Below are 18699 nucleotides of genomic sequence, written 5' to 3' on the forward strand. Positions count from 1 at the left end.
GAGTGGGACTCTTGCAGTGACTATCATTCATATGGATCCCATGTCTCACCCAATTTTTAGGTCAAAAGATTGGAGGTGGTAAAATTTGAGAAATGCTTAAAGTCTAAGCTACATAAACACTATTTAGCAAAATTCTAGAGAATTATATTTTTTGCAATGGCAAAATTGGAGCATAAAGGCCAAGAATATGCTAGCCCATAGGAAATCAACATTCATGCACCAATTTGCACTTCATATGGTGTTGTGTTATGAAAAAAATGGTAGTGTCAAAATTATAATTGTGCATCGCAAAGAGCATGCTAGTTGGTAACATCATTGACATGTTTGTCTTATGCAACTCCAATTCCACTTTAATCTCAATTTTAAGTAGTCAATGATCTTAAACACACAAATTGAGAACATGAATTTATGTTATTTTTAGGCACCAATGCTTATATGAAAGAAGAAATGGAAAATTTTTTCGATCTTGAGAAGGTGCAAGTTGAAAGTTTTGAGGAAGATTGAGTGTTGTTGGAAAAGCTTTAAGGAAGAATGAGTGTTGTTGGAAGGGGCTAATTGGGACCATAATGGTAAAGTGTATTGGGCACCAACATGGAAATTTGTACGTTGCAAAAATCTTCTCTAAGGAGGAGTTATCAAAGTTTAGGGGGTCAAAGGAAAAATTCCTTAAAGAGTCCCTTACATATACTCCATTGGGTTTGGTATTGGCAAGTGTCCAATGTGGCACCATTACGACAAATTTCATTAGTCCTTTTTGCACCATGATAGGAAGATTCTCTCACATTAAAGATGGAGAATTTGGCCCCATGTGTGCATGAGTCCCTCCCTCTTCTCCATGTCACCACCTCATCAATTTCCACTAGCCATACCATAGCGACTCAAGTGGAAAAATGGACAATTCCTAACATTCTCCCAAGCGTATTCTACCCTCCCTATTCAAGTTATTTATTTAACTAATTACACTCTAAAATTTAGATTTTGATGCAGTCATACTCCTTTTGTTAAAATATCAAGGTACAATTTAAAAGGCCTTAGCTTAAGAGGTTTCGTTATTCTACCCTCCCTTTTCAAGTTATTTATTTAACTAATTACACTCTAAATTTTAGATTTTGATGCAGTCATACTCCTTTTGTTAAAATATCAAGGTACAATTTAAAAGGCCTTAGCTTAAGAGGTTTCGTTAAGGGGCTGGACCTTTTAGTATCATATAGGAAGGTGTAAGAAACTTATTAAAATCAGCTAGGGCAATTGGAAACTCTTCATTTATCATCACAAAAGCTTTGGACTCATGAAGTTGCCCTATAAAAGAGCCCTTCTTATTGTAACATGGAAGGATATGGTGAATATACATGAATACAATATGGCCTTGCGGATTGCTAGGATGTGACATGATTCCCACTTTTTAAAATTCAAATGGCCCAAATTTTGATGGAGACAACAGTGCTATCACATTTTTGAACGCCATAACCAAACTTTCCCAAGCACATTTCTTAACCAGTTCCCCTAGAGCCAAATCTTCTTCTCCAACTAGCACTTACCTTCCATGTTTTCTCTTTCCATCTAGCACTTACATTCCATCTCCCATGTTTTTTCTTTCCACCTTCTTCATTTTTGGGTGCCCTTTCACTTCCCTCCTGTCTCAAACCCTAATCTCAAAACTTCACTTCTTTCAAGTGGGAAGCTCCTTTCTCTATCGTAAGATGTGGACAAGGCAAGTCTCATCCCTTGTGTTGAGGTCTTCTCAGCTCAGTAGAGGATGGAGTAGAGTTGTGGCACTCAAAAGTCTCCTCCTAACGTATTGGACATAGAAGTTAGGCTTCTTGAAGCTAGTTTGAGTTGTACTCTCTCACCCCTTTTGTTGAGTCTTGAACCCCCAACAATCAAACATGTCAAGGATATAAATAAGACTGAGGATGAACAAAGAAGAGTGGGTAGTGAACGATAACTTATAAGAGACGAAGAAAAGGACAAGGTGAAGCAAGAAGAAACCCCTTGTGCAAGTCAACATTGTCTTCATCGTGATGTCCCAAGATAGTCATTGCTACAAAATGACAATGGAAAGGTGATGGGGCAAGAACTACAAAAAGATTCAGCTGGTGGCTGTGCTAGGAGTGCCAGGGTTCTTTGGCACTAGAGTAATGGCACCTACCCGGGTGTGAATGGTTGTAGATGCAGGTGGGTAGTAGCCAACTTCAAACATCTAGTAAATAAGGTCTAGGTGTTAGAGAGTTCAAGTCATGTTATTGCCACTGTAACTCATGCGTGGAGTGTAGTTGAAGAGCCGATTGTATCATTCCACTAGGCCACTGAGGCTGAGAAAAGAGTATTGCAATTCCAAATGTCTTCAATTCCAAATTCTAATTTGTTGTGTACTTATTCTATCACTTTTTATTCCATTCTCCCCCTTGTCCCAATGCTCCCTTTGATGCTGCATATCATTCTCATCCATTATAAAGCACACCATCATCTGGTGATCCAAAATGACTATTTTCCCTACACTTAGAGTGAATGCAAAGGCATAGCATGTTTGCATGAATCAAAGCAATTGCATGCAACACCATGATTTGGCATAATATTTTAGCAATCTTTTGGGGAATGAAGTGGTTTGTGTTGAAGAAGCTAGTAATGGGAATAGTGTGAATCAACTAATAATGAATGAAGTGGTTTGGGTTGGAGAAGCTAGTAATGGGAATAGTGTGAATCAACTAATAATGAATGACTGAGACAACTAATGCTAGGATGCGACACCACCAAAGGTATCATTGAAAAAGAGGCAAGTGGATAGCCAAAATAGAAACTCAAGCAAGAGTACTCCAGACCATGAGCAAAGAAGAGAACTAGACTAAAGGGAGTGAGCATGTGGAGTAATTCACCAAAGACGACACCAAAACAAAAGGAGGAAGAAAGGGAAGATCAAGAGAGTCAAGATCACCCACCTCAATCGAGAAGTATATCCTCACAAAGGCAAAGTAAGCATTCAGCAATATAAGTCACCAATGTCCGGACATATTTGGGGGAAGCCCACCCCCATGTCTGCATGGAGATGTAGAAGCAACAAGAGGACCAAAGATAAGAACGAAATTTCAAAAATTCATGGGATGAGATGGAGAGAATCCTCAATCTCACATGTAGAGTTTTGTATGAATGGTTGTGATATCGTAGGTCATAAAGAGGAAGGATACCTGATAAACTTTCAAAAATTCATGGGATGAGATGGAGAGAATCCTCAATCTCACATGTAGAGTTTTGTATGAATGGTTGTGATATCGTAGGTCATAAAGAGGAAGGATACCTGATAAACTTCCTGGAAGGCTAAGGAATTTTGTTGTCATAGTGATGGTCTTTTTGTGGGGGTTGAAATATCTGTTGATTCCTTCGTATTTAATGTCCTTAGTGTTTATTCCCCCAATAGTATAGCAGAGAGATGTGAGTCCTAGAGGGAAATCAAGTCAGTAATATCTGGTACATAGTAGATTCTAGGAGGGGACTGGAATATGATAGAATTGATAGGGGATAGATCTCATCGAGGGCGTGGGTTGGTGATGAATGCGAAGCTTGGGAGGATCTCATTCTAACTTGGGGTCTGCTTGATTATGCTAAGTTGGATGTAGAAGGCTTGGGAGGCTTCTCATGGAATAATAGGAGATAAGGCTTTGAGTTTCATGCTGGTCAGATAGATAGGTTGTATGTCTTTGAGGAGGGGTGGTGGCTTTGTGCCCCTTTCATAAGTACTATTGTTCATCTTCTTTCTGTTGTAATTTTGGAAGTGCCAAAGACTTTGCTATGGCCTTGGTGGGAGTTTCTTTATACTTTTTACAATAAAGGAGTGACTCATTGTTATGATTTCTTAAAATATGTCATTGAATCTTGAATCTTGTGTGGATCATGTGTACCTATCTATCATTATTGTTTGTTTACTATGGTTAGTGATGCATGATTGCTTGAAATGTTATCGTCTCATCTTCCAAAGTTGTTGGAAGACATTCTCTGGAAGGCCCAACAGTTCAAGATATTCTGACTTCAGTGCGAGAGACCTACTATCAAATTGGTTGGAATACCCTTGTTTTAGCTCATAATAAGTACATTCTATAGACCACAAGTGCAATGGAAAGCTAGGGATCTCAAAGTTGCTAGACTGGTGTAGCTAAAGAATCGACAACTCTGGCTGTCAAAAGGAGACTGTCCTTCCAGGGAGTTTTCCCATTTGGCAAAGAAGATACATATCAAAGAGAGAATTGATCATGTGCTAGATAGGCAAGGCAATCTCATGATTGAGTGTTGGCATTATTGGCTAAGGTATTTTGGTTGGAGCTTAGCTTAGCCGTGGGGGATGTAGGGTCTTGTGACTCAAAGTGGAATGATAATCTATCAGAGGTACTAGTAGGAAGGTATCAGACTTGCAAGGACAAATGCTACTCTTGATGAACTTTGGGAAGTCGTTTCTGCGATGGAGAAGGATATCACCTAGTCTTGATAGTTTTATCTCAGAGTTTTTTGTGGCCTTTTGGGACCTGATCAAGGGTGATTTAACCGAGACGGTGAATTATGTTGTGCAAAAGGGGTACTTATCTAAAGATGTCAATGATGAGCTGATCTAATTATTTCCAAAACGCCAAGAAAGGATGAAGGTCGGTGATTGGAAACCGATAACTATGCTCAATACCTCTTACAAGGTGTGATCAAGGCACTATCTATGTAGATAAGAGTAATATACTCGCAAGTTGTTGACAAGGAACAGAATGGTTCATTAGGTTTAGATATATCTTTGAATATATTCTCAATGTTCCAATGGCCTTGTATTATGCCTATGTGGTGGGGTGAAAGTGCATTCTTTTTTGTTTCAACTATGCTCAATACCTTCAGAAGTTGGGGTTTGGTGATGAATTTTATTGAATTATTTCTACCCTCTTTGGGAATTCCTCGGCTTTTCTCTCTATTAATGATGGGGTCATAGGGAGGTATGGTCAAAAGCGATTGGTAAGATAGGGTTGCCCGTTGGCACCCCTATTATTTGCCATTTGCACAGTCCCTCGGATGGTCCAAATTAAGAAAGCCTATGAGGATGGTTCTCTAAGAGGGGTTTTCCTCCCATTGGGTAAGTAGCTATGCCTTCAGATGTTTGACAATGATATAGTTACAATTCTGTTGGAAAGCCAAAGGTATGTGGATTCACTATTTGCTATCATGCAACAATTCTCCATTGCATCAAGATCTTAGTGTAGTTGGCTAACGGCATTTCCTATCTGAGTGGATCGAGGCCCCCACCCAGGTTGGGAGACCTATCTCCTCATCCAATGGATCAGGAGGGTTGAGATTATTATATATCTAGGTGCACCATTTGGGTTGGGGGTCTCCTTGAGGCTGAGGTTTGAGTTTGTAAAGGAAGAAGTGCCATGTGAATCTATCATGGAAGGGGAGAAAACGTTTGAGAGGAGATGGGATCCTTGCTGAAGGTATCTAGTGGGGGGCTTGCGTTATACTGCCTTGTTGGCTCTACCAATAGTGAGAGGCCTATATTGAAAGGGAATACAATCCTAGATTTGCATCTAGGATCCGTGAAAGGAAGATTAGCTTCCCTTAGACATAGAAAGGTATGCCTTGAATACTCAAGAATTGCAATTGATGGATGGGGTTTACAGCCTCATCTTGGAAGATTTGCTCTCGAATGTGGCTTTCTCAAAGAATTGGGTAACGAATTAGCGGACTCTTAGCAAAACCTTTCTAAGTAAAGTTTCAAGTGGATTTCAGGAAGCTATTTGTTAGGGTGATGAGCTCAATAAGAATTGAAGGATCAGGACGTGACCCAATTGGTGGAAGGAATTCTAAGTTGGGCATGTGAGTTTCCTGCTACTATGCAAGGGGGTGCATCGGTGGCTGCTAATGTGGGAAAACTGACTAGGTGATAGCAATGAATCCCCTTTTTCCACTTTGTGGTTGAGATACGAAATCAATGAAACATCTCTTTTGTTTTTAATTGGAGGCTCGGGGGGTATGGGTGAAGCTGGAGTAGCTGTGAGGTAGTCTAGTCTGATGTTCAGGTTTTACATTAGGTCAAGGTGGAGGATGATTTTGATGGGCAATACAATGGGGCTCCCTTGGACGTTAGCAACATTTTGGCCATACATTCACACTACAGTGGGGCTTTCTATTTGGAGTATACATGATCAGAGGGTGTTTGTGTCATCAAGAGGGGAAGCATCTATTCAGAGGGAGGTGATTGTAGGGGTCGCAATGTACTTGCATGATTTTGGTGCTCTACTAATGAAGACAAATGACTTGGTGGGTTTTCACTTTAAATATTTAGGGTCTTTCCTATTTAGTGTTCAATCCCAGCATATGTGCGTAGGATCAAGGTGTTTACCCTAGTTGGGCCAAGTTTTATTTGGGGTCTATATGAGTCTTGACCCCCTCATTTTTTGAGCAAAAAATGTTTTTTGTATTATGTCTCAAAAGGCAAGATATAACCATGTCAAATTCCCTTTACACCTGGTTCAACCAGTAAACAAAAGAAGAAGAAAACAAATGCATATCATACATCAGTTATAGACTAAGGATCTGTTGGTTTAACTTTAAAATCCTTGATCAAAGCCTTGCCATCTCTATAGACAGCCTATTTGCCTTCTTTTATGGCCGTCTTCACCTTTGCTAGTTCTGAGCTTTTGTTCCTTAGCTGATTCTTTGTGAGTTCCTCTGTAATCCACACCTATAGACCTTTTAACTTGTTGGATTGTCTAAGAATTTGTGTTCTTTCAGCCCTTGACTCGAAGATGATAATTCCTTGTGCTCCTTCTTGAGCTATCTCAAAGTTGAGATCACCCAAATCAATGCTTGGTAAAGCTTTGTTGAGTTTTTCATGGGTCTCTTCCCAAGAATCCTCTGCTACATTCCAATTTTCTGGTACTTCGAGTTGAGCAACCTTTCAGCTTGCTCATTTAAAAACTACACCCCACCACTACATTTGTGGACAAAGCCATTGAATGGTACTACCAGTACCCAAACGAGCACTTTGCCACATGGGACAAGTTGAAGTGATGTTTCTAAAAAAAAGGTTCCAACATGAGTTTAGCAAGGAAGATGTCATACAAAAGATCACCTGACTCAACCAATGGGTAGGCAAATCATTGTACAACGATGTGATGCAAATGATGATGCTAACAAATTAGCTGATGAGCAGAATGCAAGACAAAATTGTTGTGATCATGGTTGTTGAGCGGACTCACCAACAATGTAGAATAACACAACAAGGAGGTCACCTAGCTAATGAAGATGTATGATGAATTACTTCACAAAGCGATTGTGCACCTGACTGCGCAAAGAAGATGTTGAACATGAACTAGTGGTCAAAGACACCAAGTTCAAGAAAGAGGAGCTAAAAAAGCTTTTAAGGAAATGGGGATTAGAGACGCATTGAAACAGAGTAAAGTATGGTGCCACAAGTGCAATATCTATGGCAAATGAGTGTTGGTCCTTTAAGTATTGTAAAGTTTGCACACAACAAAATAAAGTTTGTTCAACAAGTACAAAAGGACTACATATACATCCATCAAATGGAAAGGGAGCTTAATAGTGGAAGAAGAAACTTGACATCCTACAAAAGGTATGCAACCAAGATGACCTTGCATCAAGACAATTTGTTGTGTTTTTTATTGTGAAGGTTATTCACTATATGGATGTGGTTTGGGCTCAATGGGTTATAATCTCATGGTTTGTATTTTTGTGTTTTCATCAAGCAAAGTGTCTTTTTGTTTTAGCAAATAAGAGCTCCCTATCCGTGAGAGAGCCTAATATTTGGAGGGAGTGAGTGAGAGAGAGAGAGAGAGAGAGAGAGAGAGAGAGAGAGAGAGAGAGAGAGAGAATATTTAACACCCTTTTTATACTAAGACTATAATGCTCATGCTCATGCTCATGTGTATGTTCACGTGTTTATACACTTATATACATAAATGGACATTTGTTTCTATGTTTGTGTTCATCCTTATGTCTACATGTTCATGCTCATGTAGTGTCCATATGTTCGTATGTACATGTGTATGTTTATATAGCTATATTCTTACATATATATGTTCATATGTTCATGTGTGCATGTGTCTATATACATGTGTGTGTGTGTGTGCGCGCGTGCATGCGCATGTGCATGTGCATGTGCGACACGTGTGTGTGTGTGTGAGTGAGTAATTACCACACAAAAAAGTGTGTGTGTGTGTGTGTGTGAGTGAGTGAGTGTGTGCGTGTGTGTGCATGCGTGCGTGCGTGTGTACACGCACACACGCTCTGAGGTTTTTGTATGCTGATGAATGCTTATGTTTATGTTTATGTTTGAATGTTCATATGCTTATGTGTATAAGTATATTCTTGTGTTAACATGTATGAATGCTTATGTCTTCATAAGCTCATGGTTATTATATGTTCATATGCATAAAGATTCTTATATGAGTAGATCCTCCAACATCTATGAGGGAGACAAGATCTCCACTGTGTACTCTATTCTAAACCCTAGAACCTCCTTTTAACCCTAGACCTCCTCCGAAACCCGAGTAAGTATATGCTTGTGTTTATATGTAAGAATGCCTTTATTTATGTTTATGTCTTCATAGTCTCAGGTTATGTTAGTGAATTGCTTATATGCATAAAGATTTTTACGTGATGTGGTCCTTCGGATATGTTAAGTACAAGGATTACCAAAAAGTGAGTGGAGAAAACCAAGCGACTCCAAATTAGCGAGCGAGATTAAATAGATGTGAGTGAGCAAGCAGTTCATCTGGTATCTGATTTCTCAAAATATCATTGGAACAACAAGAATGAACATAAGTAAATACTGCATATCCAAAAAATGCACATTTCACATTGCCTTCCTCCTGATAGTGTCACATTAGTGTCATTATGGAAAGATAGTGACGTAGTAGCACATAAAATATGTGATTGAAAAAAACAAAGACTAGTCAGACTGAAGATTCACATATCATGCCTCCCATGCATGCAGAAGTACTTCTTCCATAGATCTAATTTAAAACATTGATTAATTGCTCATGTCCTTCCTTCTCATACATTCATATTATAGTCATGTTGGAGAAATAAGCACAAGATTCATCCAAAATATTAGGAGCATACTATACATGTCCTTTTTCCCCTTACAATCACATTGAAATCATTATGGAGAGACAATGACAAAGATGTTTATGTAGACCACCATTGTAAGAGATTTAGTTATGCATTGATGTTCTTAGTACGTAATCACCAAATCTTTCGTTTTGAGTTGTCAAATCTAGTTCAAAAAACAACATTACTAGTATATTCAAAAATTTTGGACTGTTTTTTAGTCCATTTCTCAAATTGGACTTTACACAAGTCCAAAAATTTTGAATAGTGTGTTATATATAATCCAATTAGTTACAAGGCTTGTGGAAAATGATGTCAGGAATAGCCACGATGCTTTATAACGCTTAAAATGATGTGAATAATGTTAGAAAATAGCCGAATATGCTTTATAATGATGGTAAGCAAAAGGGAGAATATATTATTCAAAATATGTAAATGTTCTCATATTTTAGACATACATATCATGTCTCCTATGCTTGCAGAAGAAGATCTTCCATACATATGATCCAAAAACATGGAAGCAAAACAAACTATGTGATAGATTTGAAGCGCATTACATCTGATGCATCTTCTAAGCCATGCACTGCTCACATTATAGAAGGATCATATATCTTTCCTACCATGTGTGCAAAAGTATATCCAAACATCCATTAAACAAACATGCAAAGATTTTCATCTCTATATTCAATGTAATGACATCTACTAGATGGGATATCTCTCATGACTTCTACTTAATCAAATATGGGTATCATTTTCCACCAAAAGCTTGGAACAACTCAATCTTTGTAAGAGCTGACTGGTGCATAAATTGATGCATTGTATCACTCAATCCCAACACCACAATGAACACAAAGTATATGTTCTTGCAAGTCATGTAAGGATTTTTACCTGGTTTCCTTTGCGTGAAATAAAGTACATGGATTCCCAAGTAGCCTCAGATAGAGGTAGACCATGCCATGCAACCAACACCATGGGTATCTTTCAGAAGAAGATCTTGAAACATGTTGGAAGGACTTTGAGGCAATGGGATGACATGCCTTGATGCAATTAAAGTCTCCCAAAATGTCAATAGTTTTCAACATCACAAGCCAGCCTCAATAGCCATCTCACATATCTATAAGGTCTCCAAGTGAGCATGTTGACATGCTTGGTGCAAACTTTTCTCTGCAAGAGGGGGGAGGTTGCCATCATTTAGATACCTCAATAGCATAAGAAATGGCCTCTAGGACCCTAAGAGTTTCACTGCACATCTGCTCATGTCTCCACTTCTGGTGCAACGAGAATATGTTCCACTTGGAAGGCTGCCTTAATATTTGGTTGTGCATCCTAGCATGCTGGGTGTATGAATTGCAGACATGAATTCCAGTGCCTTAGATTTAGCAGCTGCATTTGATTCTAAAAAGAGGTGCCTAGTCTTTACCAGAGATCCTCTCAATTCTTGAGGACAATGCTTTGAATATTTGATTTAGTAATGTTAATGAGTCAATAAATGAGCTATAGCTACCTCATTCTAGAGCAAAGATGTTATTTGCATGCATTTGCAATTTATTTCAATGTGGATAATTGTTGTTATTGATGCATTAAGGTCCCGAAGTTAAGCAATAGGCCTTCTGTAATAAAGCTCATAGCTGAAGGAGCTGGGATACTTTGGAATTGAAAACTCAAAACAATCTCAAGTACTTTAATTTTGGTTCTGGTTATGAAGTGTCGATGCAGAAAACTGTTTTAAGATCCCACCTTTAGACCCAGCAGAGCGGGTCTCTAACCTATCATATATGGGTCATGCTACTTGTTATAATTAATCACAACACTTAGATATTCATTTCCCTCTATCAATTATTTCTAATCATTGTCTTCCATTTGGTTTCATATTTATAATTACTTTCTCTTAACTCCCTTTAAAAATAGTTCATTGATCCAATACTCCTTTTAATTGGTTATTCATTCATTCCTATTTAGGAGTTTAGACCCAAGCAAACATTTATCATGTATGACCATAGACGTGGTGTGTAATGTATTTTAGTTTCATGGTATTCGCATAATTTTTTCAATTGTATACTTTTTAAATACTTGATTCAATTTCAAATCATCATTAAATCTCTTATTAAGCAAATTCTTTGTTGATTTAAGTGCATTTATCAAATTACATTTTAATCTGATATCCTATATTAATGCTATTAGCTTTGGTTAAAATTAATTAAGTGGTGTAGCTCTAGTATGTTTTTCATCCTTTGGGATGGCCCTTATATGTCAGTTAAGGGTGTGGAATAACCCCCCTTCTTCTCTTCCCTCACTTCAGACACCCCTTGGATTTTTTTCATGAATGGTTAGGATTTTACCTTTGGGCGTGGACTACCCCCATTCCCCCTTTGTTTCTCCAGCTTATTTTTACTCTTGGGTGTGGATTACTCCCCTTGATAATGTCATTCATTTCACTCTTGGGTGTGGACTAGCCCCCCTTGTTTTGGCACTTAAGAATCTAGAAGGGATGTTCTTATTCCTGTAAAGCGATGACAAGCCAGAGAGCATAGGTGTTGACTGTCTTCCCAAATTAAGCTATATTTTCCTAACATATGGTTTATTGGTAGGTAATTGGACCCTAACTTTGGAGCTTGGACTACTTGACAGATTCGACACATATATTTGTAACCCTATGATGGTTTGTTTATAATAATACATTTCAAAGTAATACAAATTTAAATTCTTCAAGTATTTTCCATATCTAAACAATTTCTTATTAATGTTTTAAAGCTATTCTATGATGACTGAATCGTTTGTATGGTTGATTTATTGATGGGATTATTAAATCTACACACACACACACACACACACTTACTACCCCTTCCTCCCCTTTGTTTAAACCCTAGCTCCTTTGTCTTCCCACCTTAAATACCCCCCCCCTCCCCCCCCACACATGAAGGACAAATTGATGTAATGGGGAGTACTAAGGGGTACAAGGTTTGTGTGAGTTTGTGTGCCACCACATTGTGGTTCGTGTGACTAGGTTAGGTGGTAGAAGGTTCTAGTGGGTGTGATTGAGAGAATCATGGACTTGATTGAGAGATACTAGGAGAAATTTGTGGATCTAGATGCTCTACTGTGAGCTCACATATGATGTCAGTCTTGGATGTAACTTGTGCCTATATATTGGGCATATCTCTCATGAATAACACTATCTTTTTCATCATCTTGGTATCTCCATCTTGTCTCCATGCTACTCCAACATATGGTATCAGAGCTGTATGATCATCCTTGAGCATCTACCCATGTGTGCCACATGTCATCACCTCATTCATCTTCTTCTCCAACCTCATCCTCATCTTCTCCTCTTCTTGGTTGACCTTGGAGGGCTTCATCCATGAGATTCATTTCACCATTGCTCCTATCCTCGCTTCTTCTCAATGGTGGATCTACAAAACTCACTGCTCATTGGCATTGCCTAATTATAGCCTGCACTTCTACCTCGCCATTCCTCCCGTGTGCTCATAATGTCGACTCAAGCTCTTGGCTCCAACTTAGCAATGCTATGAGCAAGCTCCTCATGACTTTTGAGCTCTAATGGTGCTATAGTCGAGCTGCTGCAGTCCATTTTCTTTAGACATAGGTAGTTTTCTCCGGGGCAACATCATGTTCTATTTTGCCTCTCCTTCCTGCTGGAAGTTGTCCTCAGTGGAGGCTTTCATTTGCTTCCAAAAGTCCCTTGTTTGCTACTCCCTACCTCCACAATTTTGGTCTACGGCTATAGATCTCTCATTTTGGGGAAAACTCAAAAATCTCAGTCAAAGTTTGACTTCTACTGTTCATTGACCAGTCAAATTTTAGTTTGATATCTGTTTTAGTTTGCTGAACTGTCAAATCAATGTTTTGACTGAGCATTATTCAACTATGAAATCTCCAAGTCTCATTGTCATTTATTTACATTTGGATGATTGCATTATGCCATACATTCATGATTGCTTCTATGTACAAGAGTAGACACTGCCCTTGTTTTACTAACAAGTGGTAAGACCCTCTTCATATTTGATTTATGTGAAGGCATATGGGATGCATGTGATCATGTACTTGAAGTCAACTTGCTTGAAGCTACTCATTTGGTAGTATACCTCATTAAGAGAGAAGGTATGAAGAAGAAGGATGCAAGAAAGATTAAAGGGCAAAGGAGTTACAAAAAGAGCTACACCAAAAACCTCCAATGACAATGTATCTCACACTATGGTAGCTTGGAAGAGAAGGAGGAAAAGGACAAGATATTTCATTAAGGGGGGATTGTTCCCCATATCAAAAAATTAGGATCAACATACTAGGGTATTCTGCCCTTTCTATATGCATAAAACGAATGAAATAAAGTGTTTTGTGTGTATGAAATAATGGTTCTCTACTATGGATAGTCCATCCTCAAATGATTGTTAGTCCTTTGTTTGAGGTTTTACCTTGTTGGACCCTTGGGGATTTCCATAGTCGTTGTCCAATCCTCCAGTTGTTGTAAACCAAGAGTCCTAGGAGTGAGTCAGAAGTTGGGGCCATTTGTGTTACCACATGATGGTGGGCAAGCCATGGAGCATCCCATGTACTACTGCTAAGGGATGAGGTCATCAATTTGTGGGGGGGGGGAATGAAGGACAAATTGATGTAATGGGGTGTACCAAGGGGTACAACGTTTGTGTGAGTTTGTGTGTCACCACATGGTGGTTAGTGGGATCTAGATGCTCTATTGAGCTCACATATGATGTCACTCTTGGATGTAACTTGTGCCTATATATTGGGCATATACTAGATTTAGCTGAAAATAAAGAATATATACAAACCCTTTAGGGTTAGGGCTAGGGTTTTCAACCCTCTCCTTTTTAGCAATCTATGTGTTAGTGCTATGCACATATGATAACACATGATGTTGAGATGGTTCCTCGACACCTTCCCTGAAGATCAACATTACGAAGTGGGCCTTCCCTCAAGATGATGATTTTGGGGAATCTAAGAAGGGCTGAACATTACATTCCATCACACCCCTTTAATAGGAATGTCCTTCCTTTGCGTCAAACCCAGAGCTTGTCAGTGTTTCTCAAAAAGCTCTTTCCCAAGTGGTTTGCTAAAGATTTATGCAATAGTCTCTTTGATGTCACAATGTTGCAGTGTCATGTCACCAAGTAACACTCTTTCTCTGACAAAATGCTCTCTGACATCAATGTGCTTTGTCCTGGATTCTTGGCTAATGCTTGGGCCAACTGATTATCATAGTATATTGTTATTGGACTTGATTTATCAAAGTAATCTGTTTCTAATAGTAGTCTTCTGAGCCACATAGCCTCACATGCACCTGTTGTGAGTGCTCTATATTCTTCTTCAGTTGAAGACAAAGAAATATTCGGCTGCTTGTTTGACAACCATGATAAATGCATATCCTTGGTGTGGATCTTCTGGTCTCATGATCTCTTGCATAGTCACTGTCACAATATCCATGCAACCTTGGATGACTTCCTCTATATTCTATTCTAAACTGTCTTGTTCCTTTGATGTATCTCAAGACTCTTTTGGTTGCATTCCAGTGAGACTGTTTTGGATTTGCCATAAACTGTGCTATTGAGCTTACTACATAACACATATCTCGCCTCATGATAGTCAGATATATAAGAGATCCATTGAGATGCCGATAGTACTTGTCATTGACTGTAGGCTTGTCTGGATCTTTTGTAAGTTTCAAACTCTACTCCACGGGAGTGGCTGCAATCTTGCAATTTTCCATATAAATCTTCTTCAGGTGACTATCCACATATTTCTACTAGCTCATGAAGGTCTCTCTCCAAAACTCAATACAAAGACAATAGAGCATAAGTCCAATATCTTTCATGTCGAACACTACAGATAAGTCTTGTTTCAGCTTGTTGATGAAGCTATCATCGCTTCCTATCACAATTAGATCACCTACATAAAAATTGCAAATAGTGATGTCTTCCCCTTGAACTTTGTAGTAAAGAGTATGATCTACATTGGACTTCATGTATCCCAGATTAGCAAAATACTTGTTGATTCTGCTATACCAACTTCTGGGTTCTTGCTTCCATAGAGACTTTTCTTGAGATGCCAAACTTGTATGCTCTTTCCTTGGTTCAATGTACCCTGCAAGTTGTTGCTTCTAGACTTCCTCATCTAGGTAACCATTGAGAAAAGAATTTTTAATTCCATCTATTGTCGCTAGTGATATAAAAAATCTTATGGAGTCCAGCTTTGCTACTGGAGCATAAGTCTCATCATGGTCTTGACCATATTGCTGTGAAATCCTTTTGCAACTAGTCTAGCTTTGTATCTTTCAATTCTTCCATCTAGATTGTACTTCACTTTGTAAACCCATTTGTTTGCAATGGCCTTCTTTCCTATTGGAAGGTCGCATAGTTTTAAAGTGTTGTTTTTGTATAGAGCTTCCATTTCTTTATTCATAGCAGTTTGCCATTCTTGCTTGACAATTGCATCTTCAAAGTACACTAGCTCTTCCGTGGCCATGATGGTAGTTATAAGAGCATAATTGGTGGTTTCAATCTGACTTGCTTTCCCTTTGTGAGCATATGTTAAGTTTTAACCTTGCTGGTGGTTTGCTCTCCCTAGTAGACCATCTGAGTTGCTGCTCTTCTCGAGGTGTCTCTGGCAATTCTTGCTCTTCTTAATCATCTTATTCTGTAGGTGACTGAGTAATGTCTCCTAAGAATTTGATGTCTTCCATTCTGATTCTTCATCAAAGATTACATTTCTGGAGATGATGACCTTTTGGTTGATGGGATCATACAACTTGTATGCTTATCACTATAGCCAACCATGATGCATTTATGTGACTTCACATCCAACTTTTTGCAATGATCATCATGTATGTGGGCATATGCCATGCAACCAAATATACAGAGATGCCCAATGCATGGCTTATATCCAATGAATGCTTCATAAGGTATCATACCTTGAATCGGTTTTGATTAAGTAGTTTGCAGTGGCAATTGCTTCTACCCAATATTGATTGGGAAGATGCTTTTCACAGAGCATTGCTCTAGCATTGTCTGCTAAAGTCCCATTCTTCCTTTTAGCTATTGCATTTTGCTGTGAGGAGCATCTACACATGTGAACTGACGTCAGATGCCATTACTTTTGCAAAAGCTCATGAATGCTAAAGATATGTATTCACCTCCTCTGTCTGATCGCATGACTTTGATCTTCTGCCTGTCTGGTTTTCTACCATGGCTTTGAATTCTTGAAATCTAAAAAAGACTTCAGATTTCTCTTTTGAAAGTTGACCCAACAATATCTTCTGTAGTCATCGATGAAAGTCAAGTAGTAAAGTAAACCATTGATGTTGTGGGTCTATGCATAACCCCATACATCTGTATGCATCAAATCAAGAATATCTCTTGCTCGAGAGGTGCTTCTTCCAAAGTTGGTTCTCTTCTATTTACCAAAGCAACATTCTTCCCAAAGTTTTCTGAGAAACTGAAGCTTAGGAATTCCAATATCCATATTCTAATTTCTTAGCTGCATCAAGTGTTTGAAATTGACATGTCCATATCTCTTATGCCATATTGCGGAAAGTGGCATTGGTTTCTTCTGAGCTGACATGTCATGAAAATCTGGTACTAAAGCTAGCATTCTGAACAAGCGTCCTTCCTTGACTACTTTCCCTACTAGCTAATATCCTCTAGATTTGTATCTGATAGTGCATTCATCTCCATCGAGGATGACTGTAGGTGTGTTCTGTCTTTTGCCCAACTGACAAGAGGTTCTTACTGAGCTTTGGAACATAGAGTACATCTTTCACCAATCCTTTTGTACCAGTGAAATTGTTCATAGGGACAATGCCTTTCCCTTGAATACGATTTGTTGTGTTGTCTGCCATGTAGATAACGTTCTTTGGTCCTTCTAATGGTTTCATCTCTGTGAACCATTCCTAATGCTTTGTCATATGTGATGTTGCACCATTGTTGATGTACCAAGAATCTTGATCTGATTGATCAACTTGATAACTGCATTCCCCTTTTGAATTGCAATCTATGTCAAGATACACTGTTTTAGTGTTTTGTATATCCTCACTTGCAAGATACATATTCTAAGATTCATTGGTATGATGATTGTGACTTGAATGTCCACCACTGTGATTTCCTCTTCCATGGAAATTCCCTCGATAGAGCTGATGATTTACTAAAGCATCCATAACCTTCATCATTGATCTTAGTTTGTATAAGGTATTAAGTTTTGGATTTGATCATGTTAACCTTTAAAGTATGTCTCAATCTATCTTAAGAGATGATAGTCAAGAAATGGTTGCCAACTCCTTCTACCATCTATACTATTTCTTAAGGAGAGAAATACCATACCTGCCATGTGGCAGAGATATGGAGGCTAGGAAAGTGGCTAAGGGAGCAATTTTAGAGGTTCGGAGTGAAATTCCAGAGCTTCAATGCCACCTAACATAGGAAGAGGAGTGCAGCGAGATCAGACGTGCCACATGGCACTGCGGGGTGGATTCCAGAGGAGGCAGACTATGTGGGAGGTAGAGACAGTGCAGGACCCAAAGTAAGGAGTTGATGAGGGTGGGTCAGAGGAGGCGAGTTCCAAAGGTGGGTCCCGACTGCAAGGGGCAGAGCACAGGGGGGCAGATCAAAAGCGTGGCGGTACGGAGCAGAGACAGGTGTCAGGACTCAGGTACAAGGGTAGCACGGGACTGTTGGCTCACCGTCAACTCGCGCCATGTGGTGCAAATACACAAGCCAAATAGCGTGTTTTTATCGGGTCCCGCATTAACTATCACCACGGGTGACCTCGGCTGACGTGGCGACACTTGGACTCTACAGACATCTTTAATATATATTAAGATATATATAATAAAAACAAATATAATATATTAGATATCTATAATATAAATATAAATACTATATTATATATATAGAGAGAGAGAGGAGGATAAGGGGGGGAGAGAGAAGGGGGAGAGGGACAGAGAGAGATAGACAGAGAGGGGTAGAGAGAGAGAGAGAGAGAGAGAGAGAGAGAGAGAGAGAGAGAGAGAGAGAGAGAGAGAGAGAGAGAGAGAGAGAGCGATAGGGGGGACAAAGAGAGGGGGGGTGAGGGGGGGGAGAGAGCGCGAGAGAGCGACAGAGATAGAGAAAGAGAGACAAAGAGAGAAAGAGCCAAAGCAACAGATAGAGAAAGAGAGACAGAGAGAGCGCGAGAGGAGAGAGGAGAGAGAAGAGGAGAGACAAGACGAGAGAGAGAGAGAGAGAGAGAGAGAGAGAGAGAGAGAGAGAGAGAGAGAGAGAGAGAGAGAGAGAGAGCAAGAGCTACACACAAGAGGGCGATAAGGGGGGCAGAGAAAGAGGGGTGGGATACACACACACACACACACACACACACAGAGAGTAAGAGTAAGAGCAAGAGAGAGAGAGAGAGAGAGAGAGAGAGAGAGAGAGAGATTAATCTTTAATATAATATAATATTTAATATATATTAAATATCGTATAACATTTTCTTTTAAAATTATATATATATATTTGTGGTGTGTGGTGGGCAAGAGAGAGAGAGAGAGAGAGAAGAGAGAGAGAGGGGGGGGGGGGCGGGAGGGAGATTAATCTCTTAAAC

The sequence above is a fragment of the Dipteris shenzhenensis genome, chromosome 31, assembly GCF_047967505.1.
Source record: "Dipteris shenzhenensis isolate YYH24624 ecotype China chromosome 31, Dip_SZ_1.0, whole genome shotgun sequence".
Classification (NCBI taxonomy): domain Eukaryota; kingdom Viridiplantae; phylum Streptophyta; class Polypodiopsida; order Gleicheniales; family Dipteridaceae; genus Dipteris; species Dipteris shenzhenensis.